This window comes from Equus quagga, chromosome 6 (genome assembly GCF_021613505.1).
Source record: "Equus quagga isolate Etosha38 chromosome 6, UCLA_HA_Equagga_1.0, whole genome shotgun sequence".
NCBI classification, from domain to species: domain Eukaryota; kingdom Metazoa; phylum Chordata; class Mammalia; order Perissodactyla; family Equidae; genus Equus; species Equus quagga.
This window is the reverse complement of record NC_060272.1, coordinates 108,403,089-108,408,102: the sequence shown is the minus strand read 5'-3', so window position 1 is coordinate 108,408,102 and position 5,014 is coordinate 108,403,089. Positions and strand designations below refer to the sequence as shown.

The 5,014-nt window shown below is 46.9% G+C and overlaps 1 pseudogene; it reads left to right on the top strand.

The window, feature by feature from the left end:
• The first annotated feature begins 727 nt into the window (after window positions 1–727).
• LOC124240794 (spermatogenesis-associated protein 31D1-like) overlaps window positions 728–5,014 on the top strand; it is a 35,414-nt pseudogene continuing 31,127 nt past the window's right edge.

Below are 5,014 nucleotides of genomic sequence, written 5' to 3'. Positions count from 1 at the left end.
TAGCATGTCCCGAAAGTCTTTATACAGTTTAAGCTTCATTAACTTCAGAAAAATAAGTGCTACAAACTCACCCCCAAGATCATTTGACGGTTTAGTTATTTACATTTATTCCATATTTTATATAATTAGTTTTGTGAGTGTTGAATAATGAATTATTCATTTTAATTGCGTCAGCCTCTCAAAGATGGTAAAGGTTGACTGAAACAGAAACCGAAAATCTGCTATTCTGTATTCACAAAACTAAGTAAGCGTAGAAGAACTTTAAGTTCTACATCTGGGTTCCTGTGGATTTGAGGACATATATGATCCTGAGTGTAAATGTCTGGGTACAGCAAAAATTCCAGGCAGCATTTCAGACTTTGAAAGCAATAGAATTGGTGAGACCCACTCCAGTTCTCCAAAGAGTAAAGGGGGACCCAGGTAATATCTGGGGTACAAATAAAAAAAGCAGAAACTTTCAGTAAGGTAAATATATGATATGATGAAAGGGTGGAGTTGGAAAATAGGGTGACAGGTAGGGCAGAGGGACCTAGAGGGCCCAGGAGGAGTGGAGAGAGCTGGGCTGGTGGGGGAGGGGCTGTGGGCACACCTCTCCATGCTGTCCCCCTCCCCCAACCTCTGCAACCCTTTGTGACTCTTCAGTGCTCTGTGATGCAGGCCTGGGACTACAGTCAAGTGCCTGTGCTCTCAGAGCTCAGTTGTCTCAGGCAGCCTTGAGATTCAGACAATGGAGTTCAGTCAATGGAATGTTCTCTCATTTCTGAATTGCCCCTTTGAGTTGTGTCTGAATTGTGGCTCAGCATTGTTGGATACTGACCCCAACCTCACCATCCTGTGGTGGTTGCTCCTTCTGCTCCTGTGCTACCTGGTGGGGATTCCATCTTTACCAACCTTCTGGAAAGCCAAAGACTTCCAAAAGGTAAGGGACCCTAGGCAAACCCCCAAGAGTGATTCTTTATTCTTGTTTCCATTTCTATTCCCAATTTTAAAATGCGTTTGGTTGCCTCAGAGAGACACCTAAGATGGGAAGTCTGAATAGAGGATGGAACATCATCCTTGCAGGGGAATAGGCTGGGCAGGGCTAGGGGTTCAGCTGGGACTGTTTGCATTGGAAGCTCACAGACCACCTGGGTGTGGGGGAGGATTCCAGGAAAAAATCCCAAACTCAGTGATTCTGTAGTCTTGGGTTGGGTTATTTAGAGAGTTTGGGATCTCTGCAGGAGAATGGAGTTCCCAGCAGTTGACTGTGAGTCACATTCCCATGTCAGGCATCCCTCAACCAAGACTTCCTGCGTGTCAGCAGATCAGGAAAGCAGCCTGAGCCCCTGCAAGCCTCTGAGCAGAGGCTGGAGCCCGGCTCTGTCCCAGGATACAGGGTCCTATCTGAGGGAGCACAGACATGACTGTGGGCCTCAGAGTCTTTGCCTCTTCAAGCAAAAGACTTCTGACGGAGAATATCAAGTGTGAACCTTTTAGACAAAAATCTTTCTTTGAGTTTTTCAAGGAAGGAAAAATTGAAATTATTTTATCATCATTAAAAATTAATAAAAGTTACTACAATTAAAAAAATAAAATTAATAAAAGGAAAGAATACAAAGTTCTATTAATTAAAACAGAGAGTCATATTATTCTTGGATAATGAATATTTGAGTTTCCTAGAGAGAGGAGCAAGAGAAATGAGCCTCAGCCCCTCATTCTTTTCTTTTTGTTCTCAGCATCAGGGCAGAGCCAGGAGAAGGAAAGGTGGAACATCAAGAGGTAAGGTTCTGCCTATTCCACCTGAGCTCTCCAAGGGTGACCCTTCCTGTCCTTTCCAAGAAGTCCCAGGTCCTTACCTCTGAGGATGTCAGTTGCTAGATACAGTCCCTCTCAGACAATAGAGCCCTCAGAGGAGAGGCTCATGGGAAGGCAGGTAGAACCTGAGACACTTCTTAGATTCCTGCTCTGCCCACCCCTGGGCATGAAGCAGTGCTGGGCCTGGGCAGTGGGTTGCCTAATAGGTGGCCTTGTGAGATGTCAAGAGTCAGAACTTCTGTCTTCTGGCTTTGTGAAAGTACCTTGACTTCCCGGAAGATCAGATTTCTCCTTGAGGTAACCATTGACCTCTGTTCTTCACATGGTGGTTTTGAGCATCACGTGAGATAACGTATGCGAAAGTACTTTATAAATGAAGCAACATACACATGTGAACCTTGTTAATATTATCATTGACCATTTGACCTCATCTACTGATTCTTGGTGCTTTCAGAATCTAACATCCCAAAGGTCTCCCAAAAAGGGACTCCGGAATAATACCTATGCTTCCACCTTCATTATATATAACCCAGTCTCTTGGTTTCCCAGGTTGGAGATATTATGAGAGGGAAACAGAGGAGAAAAGGAAGCTGATTTCTATTCTGAAAAGGTGACTAGTCTTTCCCCTTCTTTCCCGATCCCTCTTTAGTATGTTGTATGTAATTCCATGGATTCTGTGCAGCCTGTGTCACGGGAGGGGGTTACCATAGGAACAGGTATGTGAATGAAGGCCTTGGGGTGAGGGCTATTGAGTGTATTGTGAAGTCATGGATGTAAGGTAATGGGAAGCTTCAGGTAGCCCCTCCCCTGCCAGGCCAGCAGGTCCTCCTTTTCTTGTTCTGGGCCTGGCTGTAGCTTTGTACCTCCTGTCTCCCACAGCCCCCTGGGCCAGCATCATGATACCATCCACTTTCGTCAACTGTTATGTCCTGACCCCTTCTGTGAAGTGTGTAATAGTGCGACTGCTGAGGTCAATCGGCTGCTGTTTCTGGAGGAAATGGAAGATGATACTTCCTCTGTGTCCTCTGCGGTTTCCACAGCTTCTGTGACTGAATCATCATTCACTCTGTCCTCTGCCTTCTCAGAAGTCCCTCCAGGAGGCCGAACACCAGCCCCTCTGCCTGAGCCTTCCCTACCACGCCCTCCACTCTCTCACCTAACCCAATGATGCCCTTAGCTGGCTTTCTTTCACCCTCAACACCGGGTCACTCTCTGTCACCAGAACTTTTTTCTCCCTTTGATTCCAAATTCCTAGGGGACCATTCCCCACCCCAACCCCTTGCCTCTCCCCATCTCCCACCACATGACACTCAGACAGTGGATCCTGTTCTCCCCCTACATGCCGCTTTATCTCTGCATACCATCTTCTCTCTTGATCCCATGCATTCCCAAGACATCAAGCCCTTACCAAATTTTTCCCAGACCATGAATCCCATGGATTCACTGGATTGTCATCATGTATCATCAACCCTGTCTGTTTCACCACTGCCAGACCGCCCTTAACCTGTGACTCAATCTAAATCAGTTTCCATCTTATTGAACCCTGTTCCAGAGAACTCATCTCCACATAGCCCTGGTGGGTTGTCCACTTATGTCCCAACAATCAGAGGCACTGACCCTTCAAGTCTGTCAGTTTCAGAATTCTGAATTCTGGTGGCAAGCTCATGCCAAAGACTTGTTCCCTTCCACATTGGCACCATATGATTTCAATCGAGTTTCTTGCCCTCCATTCTTCAGAGGCCTCTTTTGGGGGAGACCCTGCAGCCAACCTTGTAGAGCCTGGTCACCTCTTGTTTCTCAGCCCTGATGTCCTGGCACTCCGGGAGAGACAAGTCCAACAGAGAAGTGATTTCTTGATGTTGAAGGAAGGGACAAAGAGAAAGGGTTCTTTTCCAAAAGAACTTAGGGCAGACTACCGACTGAATTCTTCAGGGAAAACATTAGAGGCAATTGCTGATAAGCATGACTTGGCAGTCTCCCTTCCTTTTTGGAGCAGCAAAGGCAAACCAAAGGAGTTGCACCTGCACTAGCAGCCCTATATCCTAAGACCTCAGAGGATCATTTACAGCAAAAACATATCCAGCTCTTCTGGGGTCTCCCATCTCTGCACAGCGAGTCCTTGTCCTCTGCTATTCATGTCTCTGGTGACTGTTCCTCAATCTTCATTTTCAATAGAATCTCGAATGCTTCCATGGACCATGAATCCCCAGTACTTCCCCATCCTCTACCTTTGTCCTTGCCTGAAATCCAGCCTCAACCCTTGCCTCACACTCTGCCCCCATCCCAGCCCCTACCTCTCACTCAGGTCCAGGCACAGGCCCACCTTCAGTCCCCACTTTCAATCCTACCATCGGGTCCATTACCCCAGATTAGGATCTGTGGTGTTTCCATAGAACCCAGAATGAATCAGAGTCTCTCATCTCATCTGAAATTCAGCAGCTGGAATGGAACGTGTTGCAGAAGCAACAGGAAAGTTTGTGGGGTTTACCCTCTGTGGTCCAAAGATCTCAGGAAGAGTTTTGTCCTTCAACTCCGAACTCTACCACTGGGCTTCCCAGGCCCATATTTCAATCTCCATTCTTCCTGGAGAGTTTTCTCTTAGTGATGAGCTTCAGAAGAAACTAGAGCATCACATTCGAAAGGGGCTCATCCAACACCGGTGGGGCCTGCTCCACAGGATCCATGAGTCTCTGTCACTGATGATGCCTCTGAGGGATTTCTCAGAGATATCTGAGTTGTAGAGCAATCATGGACTCTCAGGCATCTCTGTGAACAAAAATCTAAATGTTGGATTGAGCCAACCTGGAAGCTTCCATGAGAGGGGCTCAGAACTACTTTAGCTGGAGAAGGACATGGGGAAGGACCAGGGACATAGCCCAGAGAATGGCCCAAAAGCTCATCTGTTGAGTGACCCAGAGAGCTCTTCAGATAAGGATCTGGGGTACAACTCTGAGAAAGACATAAACAGTCACATGGTGAGTCTGTCAGAAAAAAATTCAAGGGCCTTGGGGGGCAGCCTAGGTCAGAAACACCTTGAAAATGTTGTGGAAGTATATCTGAGCAAGAAGTTTGAGGAAATCAGTGATGGTTGGCTTCCTGGGACTGTGCACAGTTCATGGCATGCTATCAAGCAGACACTGCAGCTTTCTGACAAAGCCCACACCCAGATAAAACAGAGAAGTTTGCCACCATCAGTGGGTGGGCACTACTCCCTGGATAC